The following is an 11342-nucleotide window of genomic DNA, read 5'->3' on the forward strand; positions in this document are numbered from 1 at the left end:
CCTGAGTTCAAGACCTATGACCCAATTCCAGTGAGAAGATGAAAGTTCAAGGCCCAGGCCCCAAGATCAAGGCTAAAGCTGCAATGAAATTCCCAGGCATGGACTTGAAAACCGGTGTGCAAGTTTAAAGCCCGTGCTGTGAGTTTAAGTCCTAGTCCCTATGTTGGAGTCCCAGGTCCCCCCTACCTCCTGTAGTTCAACATTTTGGGATGAAGGCCCAAGCTGTGAGTTCAAGGACTATTCTGAGAGTTCAAGACCCATGCCTACTGCTTCAGGCCCAGAGTATGAGTTCAAGCTCCAGGTCCCAATTCAAGGCTGAGAAACACAGTTCATCGCCCCTGTTACAAATTGAAGGGCAAGGTATTGAATTCAAGGCCCAGGCGCAGATATCAAATCCCAGGCTTTCAGTTCAAGGCTTAGACCATGAGATTAAGGCCCAGACTATGAGTTCAAAGCCGAAAGCCCAAAATGAAATCTCAGTACACACTTCTTGTCGAGTTCAAAGTCCAGGGACCCAGATCAAGAACCAGAAATAAGATTAAGGCCAGGCTGTGAGTTGAAGACCCAGGCCAGTCATTTAAGTCACAGGCTGTGAGGTCAAGGCCCAGGATGAGAATGCAAGGCCCAGTTTGTGAGTTCAAGACCCTGGCCCAAAGTTTTAGACCCTTTTATGAGTTCTTTTCCCAGGCTCCAACTTCATGTTCAAGGCACTCTGTTCAGGACCTGGGTTGTGAATTCAAATCCCAGTCTGTGAATTCAAACACCATGCTCAGATTTCAAGATCGAGGGCAACATTTCACATATCACTCCATGAGTTCAAGCCTTAGGCTGTGAGTTCCCGTTAGAGGCTTTGCATTTAAACCTGAACACTGATGTTAATTCCCAGATCCTGAGTTCAAACCCCCGGCCATGTTCATGTCCCAAGCTTTTTAATATCCCCGGCTCCTTGTTCAACTTACACACTGTAAGTTCAAGGCCTGGACACTAAGGTCAAGATTCTGGGACTAGTCCAAATCCCAGTTTGTGAGTTCAAGACTCAGCATGTCAGTTCCAGTCCCAAGTTTGAGTTCAATTCCCAAATTCGAAGAACAACTTCCAGGCAAACTTCATGTCCCAGGCTGTGTTAACATCCCTGGCCCCATTTCAAAATTGAATCCTCTGAATTCAAGGCCTACCACAGAGTACAAGGTCTAGGACCCCAGTTCAAGTCCCAGGTTGTGAATTTAAGGCCCAACTTGTGAGTACCAGCCTCAAGCTTTAATTCAACTCCCAAGCTCAAATTCAAATTTGAGGTCCCAATTTCAAGGCCCAGGCCCCAAATTAAATGTCAGGGTATTGACTTTAAATTCGAGGCCCAAATTCAAGACCCAGGCTGATAGTTTAAGGCCCATGTATCAAGTTCAATGCTCATGCTCCCACTTAATTCCCAGGGGCTGAGTTCATATCTTGGCCCATGAGTTCAAGGACCAGGTCAAAAGTTCAAGGATCTGGTCCTGAGTTAAAGGCTAAGGCTGACCATTCAAGTCCCAGGCACTGAGAACAAGGTTCCGACCCCAAGTTCAAGTCCCATGCTGAAAGTTCAAGTCCTAATACTAAATTCAAAGCCAGGCACAAAATTTAAGTCCTAGGTGCCAAATTCAAAGCTCAGGCATGGAATTCATTTCTCAGACCTGAATTCAAGGCCTAGGCCCAGAGTCTATGGATAACTCTAAGGATTTTCTATTCATATTGGATGGTGTGGAGGCTGTGGAAGGATCAAGGAATCAACAAAGGAGAAAATTGTCACATGGCATATTAAAATTGGAAAATGTGAGAACATAAAGAGATTGAGTAATTCTGCCCTTCCAGACAGTGGCCAACACAAACCAATAAGTACATCATTTTCTATAAATTTCTATGCATTTCCATAAGTGGTCAGGTCACGAAAATGGAAGTTTGTTTGTGCTGAGCAGAACAATTATTACTGTTTACATTTTCTGATTCTGTGTTAGGCTCTTGTCCGGGTATGAACCACATGGACAACATTTTGGGGGGGTCGTGTTTGTGTGTGTGTGTGTGTGTGTGTGTGTGTGTGTGTGTGTATGTGTGTAGGTGTAACTTGTCAATAGTTTTAACATGCTGTGGAATATTTCTTAAAATTTATGAATTTCACCGTATCAACACGTTGTATAATTTTACATATTTCTGGGTTCAATGAAGTGACAAATCACATTCTTAAAATATTCAGCATGTGTTCTTTCTCTTTGTAGGTCCTTCTTCATTAGGAGTAACTACTGCAAATTCGAGAGTTCATACTACTTTAATAATTTTACTGAGTGATCACCTGTGATAGAATGATTCTGTCAAAACTCTGGCAGTAGTCGATTCTTGTCTAAAAGTTTTCTTGAAAGTTCTCGTTCCATTGTCATGGTACATTTCTGTGTTTGGAGTATATATATCCTTTGAAAATTTCTGGAGAATATCAGATTTTGTGGTTTATTTGGTAGTAAAAAGGAATACATGAATTGGAGAATACTATTCACTGGTAACAACACCTCATTTATATATTTTCTGTGCAAAAGACTCTAACATACATTCTGTAACCTGGAAATAACAGGCATATATATTCATAGAGGTTATTATAGATACCTCAATTCTGAAAATAGCAGTTGTCTTGGCCTGGCAAGAACTCATTGATAGAGTTCTTGACTTGCATGCATGAGGCCCTAGATTCAATTGCTCAGCACCACATAAGCAGAAAAATGAAGAAGTGATACTTTGAGTGAAGTAGTAGAGGACTAGCCATGACCTGAAAAGATGAGGGACAATGCTGAGACAACAACTGACAAAAAGAAGTCTTGCAAATCACAGTGTGATGAAGAGACTATATTCTATGATGAGGAGACTACAATTAATTGACTCAAGACATATATCAACTCACAAAAATATGATAAAAAAATCTTGAATATAATTGAAAAAGGCCTGTCATGCATAATGGTGCCCCTGTGTTTAAACAGAGAATTAGTTTGTTTCCCTAAAGAAGTGTGCAATGTTTGTAAAATAATCACAGTCACAGTATGTAGGTATAAGGAAAGATATAGAATGATGTAGAATTAATTATATTTAAAAAGTATGTAAATACTATACCTTAAAATATGACATGGAACTGGATGCTGGTGGCTTATGCTTGTAATCCTAGCTACTAAGGAGGCTGAGATCTGAGGGTCAAGGTCCAAAGCCAGTCCTGACAGGACATTCTGTGGGACACTTATCTCCAACAAACCAGTAAAAATCCACAAGTAGCATTGTGGCTCAAGTAATAAAGCACTTGCTTTGAGCTGAAGAGTGCAAGGACAGCATCCAAGCCCAGAGTTCAACCCCCCTCCCAACAAAAAAAAGGAAGAAAGAAAAAAATGTGACATGGAGTTATATGATATAGCACCTTTTGATTTAAAATGTTCTCAAAAAATTAACGAAATAATGTGAAGGGAAAGTGATGCGAAGTTCTGATGTAATGTTAACACCCCATCCTCTGAGTTTTCTCTAAACTACTGATGACTAAGAGCAAGACAGAGGGAAGTACTCAATATAGGTGTCAAATAAAGATATATAGTAGCAGTTAGTCCTTATAACTTGGCAGGCCTAGAATGTATTGCTCATATTTTTGGGACTTTTCTTGATAACAAATGAAAGAAGGAAACAATTCACAATTATATTCAAATTGTGTGTAACTATTCGTAAAATGTTTAGTGATGTGTGATAGTCATTAGCAATAATGTCATTATTTGAAATTTCCTTTTTTTGCAACTGGCATATTCTGATACATAACAGATAGGCTTTTATAGATCATTGAGCTTGACCTCAGGGCCACTCCATATCTCTACGGTCTTTTTACTCAAGTCCAACACTCTATTGTGATCTGGTATTTCATTTGAAATAAGACTCTCCTGCCATTGTGGCTTTAACCCAACATCCTCCTGAGTAGCTAGGAGTAGCTAGGATTGAAGGCGTGACCACCAGGACTCAGCTACAAAATTTTACACAAGACTTCTTCTTTTATTTTTGTTCTGTATGTCATGGGCTTGAAGTCTGGGCCTGTATGCTGTCCCTCACTACTTCAGTTCAAGTTTATCTCTCTACCACTTGAGGCACTGCACCAATTCCCGTTTTTCTGAGTGGTATATTGGAGATAAAAGCCTCAGGTACTTTCCTGCTCGAGCTCGCTTTGTACCAGAATCCTCAGATCTCAGCCTCCTGATTAGCTAGAATTACAGGCATGAGACACCGGCGTTCATCACACAAGAATATCTTAAAGCAGATTCTTCACTGAAGGAAAAGTAAAATTTGGCAATATTGACAATCAAAAGCTGTTGTTGGAACGTTCTTTTAAATGGTAACAAACTTCTTAATATGCAAGTGAAGTGACTGAATTGCAGAAGAGAAAACATATGAACATCTTGTTTTCAAAACTGTAACATGAATATTAGTGCCATTTTCATTTATACGAGTTTGAGAAGGCAATTTTCTAAACTGATAGAAGCAGAAGCATTCTGGTGTTGCTGTATATATAGGAAAAAACCTGCAATTTTTAGAAACTGCCATCAAAACACACATGGGAAAGTGGAAATAGAAGAATAATATCATTATTTGTTAAGGTAGAAACAACCAAGAACCAAACAACCTTTAGAAATAGTATTTGGAAGGTGCACAAGTGATACATTTTCGTTGATATCACCTAAAATAAAGGAGGATCCTCCCAGAAGCAGCAAGAAAACATCCTCATTACCTTGTTTACAACCAATTGTTGTTGAATATGTCCCTTGAGTTTTGTCTTTTTCATTGTGATAGGGAAAATACTGGCCATTTCCTTTTCATGACCTCAGAACTCTCAGATCAACTTGTGCTTCAGTCAATTGAAACATAAAACAACCTGACAAGGTGTACATTATGGTCACTATTCTTTTATTCAGTGAATTTCATGGCAAATGTGCTATTTTAAGGAGATGTGTGCCTTGTTTGAATTTTCTGTATTTTCGACGATTCTCCTAGCAGATATTACACCTTTCCTTTGATTATTTATTGCTATGCACACATAACACCCCATTATTCTTTTCCACTTTTTGTCTATAAATAAAATCAGAGGAGGAAAATTAACAGTTATGATATAGCATTTATCACAGCAAAAAAATAAAAATAAGCTTGAGTAGTATGGTTTAGAATCCTAAAGTGTGTATGGAGACAGAAAATCGGAAAACTGGTCTCTTCATGAAACTTGCCAACCAACTGACACAGAACAATTGGGCCTCAAGTTTTAAGTACTCTGGATGATACTTGAAATCCTCAAATTCTCCATTGTGGCTGGAATAGAAGGAAAAAAAGAAAAACCATGTCTTCAATTCTGGCAACATATAAATGACAACAGTTGGATGAAATTTGGCAAGCATATATTATTATTAACATATTTCACACTGCACATACGTCATTCTTGCCAATAAAGACTTAATTTACTTCAAGAATTAATATATAAATATATTCCTTTTTTCATTTATGCATCCATCGAGGTATGCTGTCAATACCTACATATCATTTTATTGCTTATTATAATTTTTATCTTGGAGTTATATCCTTGAATGTGTATTGATCAGTATTCTGTTATACTAAATCATATTTTTTTATGTGAAATGCTGTGAACGTTCTTTAGAGTTATTAACGCAGATCATTGTCTGAAGTGCCTTATTCTGAAGTAATATTAAAATGTAATAATAAAGAAAAATAATATCACATATTGATGTCTATAAAAATATATGGCATTCTTTGTATAATTTCATGAAACTCTAGGACCACATCTCAAATTTTGAGCCTAAATTTGTTGACTAGAATATGTAACTCCTTCATCAAGAAGAGAAAAAATGTTACAGATTGAAAAGTAGCCAATAAAATCTGAAATCCTATTGGGAATGTGTACTCCTTGGTAGGAGAAGTTGTCAGTTTGAGGCCACCATTCTGTCTATATCTTTCTTTCTTCCCATGGTTGATTGAGAAATTGCGAGAATTATATTAGGGTTAATTACAGAGAATTTTCATCAAAATCATTGAGTGTATTTTGAATTCATAGAAGTTAAAATGTTGATAATAGAACTCTATTTCAATTTGCAGAAACCTGCTTAATTGTAATGCTTCATGGAAGTAACTAGACCCTTTACAAAGGAGAAATATGAATATCTTGTTTTGTAATATGACAGCATACATCCCAGATATTTCTAGGACCAAACAATTTTGAAAATCCTCTATGGTGCATCTAGAAAAATCTGTCAATTAGTTCATGTATCAATTGGACAATTGCAGCACCATTCAGAGAGTGATGGCAAAAGAAATGACTGCATAGTTTGGAAGGCCACAGTTCTTCTGTAGAATGTTTGCTTACTATATGTAATAGCAAAACATAATAAAGTTTACTGACAAGTCATCAAAATAAATCTTAGAATGATCTTTGTTTCTATCTCCTCAACTTCGCTGGTTTAAACTAAATAGAGGAGGAAGAGGAAATAAATACACCACGGGAATACATGGACCGAAGTGCTTATAACTAAAATGGAATTAAAAATGACAATCATCAAAATGATAACAAAGACTGAATAAGACAGCAGTAGGTTAGGTGGAAAAAAATTAACAAAACTGATAAACCCTTAGCAAATCTGAAAGCAGAGGGAGTCTGAGAGAAGAGGGACAGAGAGAGAGAATGTACCCAAATGAGTCAAACCAGAGATGAGATATTTAACCTCATGACAGAGTCAAGATACAGAAGAGGATAAGAGAATATTGCGAAACGCTAGTAAAATAAAGCCCTAGACAAAAAGGGTTTACAGGTAATTTCTGGAAGTCCTTCAAAGGAAAACCCTCTGTAGTCCTCTTAAAATCTTCCATGAAGCAGACAGTGAACTTACACAATGAACTTGCTGTATGATGCCAGCATACTGCTTAGCCACAAACCTCATATGAATTCCTCAGTAAAAGAACTGTAGAAACATTTCTTGCTTGAAGTTCATTGCAAACTTTCTCAATAAATTTCTTTAGAACTGACATGAAGAACTAATAAAAATAACCCACAAACTCTGACCAAAGTGGAATCATACAAGAGGGGAAAGTTTCCAAATAGGGAAAGAAGAAATGAATCTCTACTTCTTTTCAGATAACTTGATTCTCTATTGAAAAACTTATAGAATACAATCACAATCCTTTGGCTGTTCTAATCTTTTGGCAAAGTAACAGAGTTTATAATGAACTCAAATAAATCATTTCAGTATGCCCAATATGAGAAGAATGAAGCTTAAACCACAAAAAAAAAACCTTCTTTTGTGATCGCCTCCAAAAGAAAATACCTACGACGTCACGTAAGCAGGGAAGTGAAGGACCTCTGTGAGGTACACATCAATCATCTGAAAATAGAAATTCAAGCATAGTTAATAACATAACAAAACAACACACGCTCCTGTATTTGAAGTATTGACATTGAGAAATTTGGGAAATTCTCAAAAGCTACTACCTCCAAATCAAAGTAGTACTGATCAACATCCCTAAAACATAATTTAATGGAAGAGAAGGCATAATCAAAAAAGTCACATAGACATGTAGACGAACCAGGAAGCAACCCTTAGCAGGAAATTCATAGCAAGAATATCAATACTCTACTGAAAACTCTGTTATTGAAAACACAGAAAACCTCAAAATACACACAAACTCACTCACACACATACAATACAGAAATATGGAAACATATGCACATATATACACAGATGTTTGTATACAGACATATACATACATACACATATAAAATGAGAATTGGCACATAAACAGGCCTAAAGATCAATGGAATAGCATTAAAGACACGGAAATCACCCCAGAGATTTACAGCCACCTAAATTTTGATAAAGATGCCAAAAGCATCAGATAGAGGAAAGGGAAACTCTTCTCAATATGGTGCAGATAAAAATCGCTATACATGTATGAATAATTTAAAGTAGAACTTTATATTTCCACTTAAGTTGGAGCCAAGTGTAAATGAAACAAAGGCCTCAAAGTAGGTTTATGTATCATGAAATATGATAGTATGGATTAGGGGATGACGTATTGAACTGCGTAATCAGATCAAAATTTACTACATAACAATCCAGTCACAACGAATCAAAGGAGGCCTGAATATAATGGATTGTGTTCAACTGTAGAATTTTGCAGGGCAATATTCAGAGGTAGCAAGAGAAATAAGCATAATAAACCCACCATTTGGGAGACAATCTATTGAACTCTAACTATACAACATGCAGGGGTGACAGAGCTCACAAAATTAAATTTCCTCAATAACAAATTCACAAATCCTCAGAGAGAAAACAGCCTGATAAAGAAGTGGGATAAAGACACAAGAGACACTTCTCTGAAGAGGAAATGACAATGACCAGTACACACATGAAGAAATGTTCAACCTCTTTAGCCATAAAAGCAATTCAGACAAACAACATTGAGATTCCAGCTCATCACAATTGGAATGGCTATAATCAAGAACTTTAATAACAACAAATGCTGGAAGGGTTGTGGCAAAAGGAAGTCCTACTATATTGTAGGTGGGAGTATAAACTTGTCTAACCACTTTTGAAAGGCGTATGGAGGACCCTAAAACTCCGAATAGAGTTGCCCTATGACCCAGCACATGATCACAAACAAGACCATACTAATCCTACCAGAACAACTTTGTTTAAAAGAGCATTATTTACCATAGATAAGAAATGAGATACTGGGAAGGTGGCTCAGTGGTAGAGCGCTTGCCTTGCATGCCTGAGGCCCTGGGTTCGATTCCTCAGCACCACATAAGCAAAAAGAAAAAAAAGCCGGAAGTGGCGCTGTGGCTCAAGTGGTAGAGCGCTAGCCTTGAGCTGAAGAGCTGAGGGACAGCGCCCAGGCCCAGAGTTCAGGCCCCACGACTGGACCCCCTCCCCCCAAAAAAAGAAATGAAATCAACACAGATCCCCCTAAGTACATGAATGGATCAGGAAAATGTGGTACACACACACACAGACACACACACACACACACACACACACACACACACACACACAGACAATGGAATTCTATGCCTCCATCAGTAAACATTTGTTAGAAAATGGAAAGGCAAAGGAAAATTATATTAAGTGAAGTAATCCAGGCCCAAAGAAACACAGGTCCCTTGGTTTCCTTTATTTGCAATAAATAGTACATGTCTGGGACAAGCAAAAAAGTTCAAAAGCTATGTACAATTGACAAGATAAAATGATGTTAAGTGAAATGAACTCCAAGATAGGGACACAAGTGGTTTTTTCTTACTTAGTAGTGTTTCTAACACATTTATAAGTACCATGTGATTTTTTTTGTTGCTTTTTATGTTCCTGCCCACATTATTATCCATGTTTTCAATATATTTGATGTCGGTGCCCTGCATCTTCTCTAATTTGGGGAGGGAAAGGAAAAAAAAAAGAGAATGATTAAAGAGGGATTCAAGTTGACCCATTGTATGAATGAGATGTACAAGACTGTTGAAAAACAATTTTTACAATTTAGCATGGAGGGAGAGGGGTTTACTTGTGGATGTGGGAGGAAGGAATAGTAGGGGAAAAACAAAGGAAGAGGGAACAATGCTTGATAGGAAATGTATTCATTACCTTGGTCATGTAACTGATACCATTTGTACAGTATTTTTAAAATGAAAAATTTTAAAAAAGTTCATTACAAAACAACCACCTTATTTATAAGTTGTCTAAATTATGCAAGAGATTCTTATGTGTATGACCAATAGCTGCATGCGGAAATATTTAATATCTCTGGTGCCAAAATCGAAATGCAAATAACTACAGTGTACATCAAAAGTGCTGTGCTTATCATTAGCATGAATTCTGTAAAAATACTGTATGAAGAGTGACAGTTACATGACTAAGATAATTAGTACATTTTTATCGAGCATTATTGCCTCCTCCTTTGTTTTTTCTCCTCCCATTGCTTCCTTCCGAACATTCTCAACTATTCCCCACAATGAAATTACAAAGTTCATTTTCAACATAGGGCCTTCAACATCTCCTTATTACATTGGTTCAAACTGTATACCAACTTAAGCATTCTGTTTTTTTTTCCCTTCACCTCCCCAAATTAGAAAAAAATATATACAACAGGAAGGACACTGGAATCAAATACAGTGAAAACAAGAGTTATATTGTGTGTGTGTGGGGAACATACCAAAGAAACAAAAAAGCTCATACTACATTTTAAATACATTAAAAACAACAGCACGTGTTCCTATCTTCAGGTTCATTTCTCTTAACACCATCATATATCTCTATCTGTTTATATATGTATATATACGTATATATATATATATATATATATCATAAATATACGTATATATCATATATATGTGTATATATATATGTGTGTGTGTGAGTGTGTGTGTGTGTGTGTGTGTGTGTGTGTGTGTGTGTGTGTGTGTTTGTGTTAGTGTGTCTCTCTCTATGTCTATACATATTTATTTAGCTTCGGACCTTTTTGCTTGTCCTAAATTTATACTAGTCATTCCAAATAAAGGAAACCATGTGACCAATGTTTCTTTGGGCCTGACTTACCTCACGTAATATAATTTTTTCCAAGTCTTTCTGTTTCCTACCTAATGGAGTGGTCATTCTTTCTGATGAAGGCATAAAATTCATATATACACGTGTATATATATATATATATATATATATATACAGATATATACAGATATACAGATAAGTACATACATGCATATTACATATGTAAATATGCCACACTTTCTTGATCCATTCATTTACTGAGTGACATCTGGCTTGGTTTCCTATCTTAGCTATGGTAAATAATTCCATGATAAACATAGTGTGTGGTATGTGTAGTATGGTCTTATTCCTGATCATTTGGGTAAATTCTCAAAAGTTGGATTGATGGGTCATAGGGGAGCTCTAATTTTTTTATTGTAAAGATACTATACAGAGGGTTACAGTTACATGAGAAAGGTAAAGAGTACACTACCTATTGAGCATTGTTACCCCCTCCATTGTTTTCCCCTTACCAACCCTTCTTTCCCTACCTTCCCCAAGGTTCTTTTTTTAATTGTGATTAAGTGATTACATAATTTCCCAAATTTCAGAGTATTGTGGAATAATGATGCTCATTTAAAGCCACAAGTTCATTCTAACTTTCCTGGAGCAAATTGTGTATCACAGGCTATAACATATAATGGTGTTTACATATACACCATACATGTGATCAGCAGCATGGGGATATTTAGTAGTTGTTATAGAAGTTGTGAATTTCTTCACGTGTATATTGGCCTT

This window comes from Dipodomys spectabilis, unplaced genomic scaffold (assembly GCF_019054845.1).
Source record: "Dipodomys spectabilis isolate Male_0828 unplaced genomic scaffold, ASM1905484v1 ptg000607l, whole genome shotgun sequence".
Lineage (NCBI taxonomy): Eukaryota > Metazoa > Chordata > Mammalia > Rodentia > Heteromyidae > Dipodomys > Dipodomys spectabilis.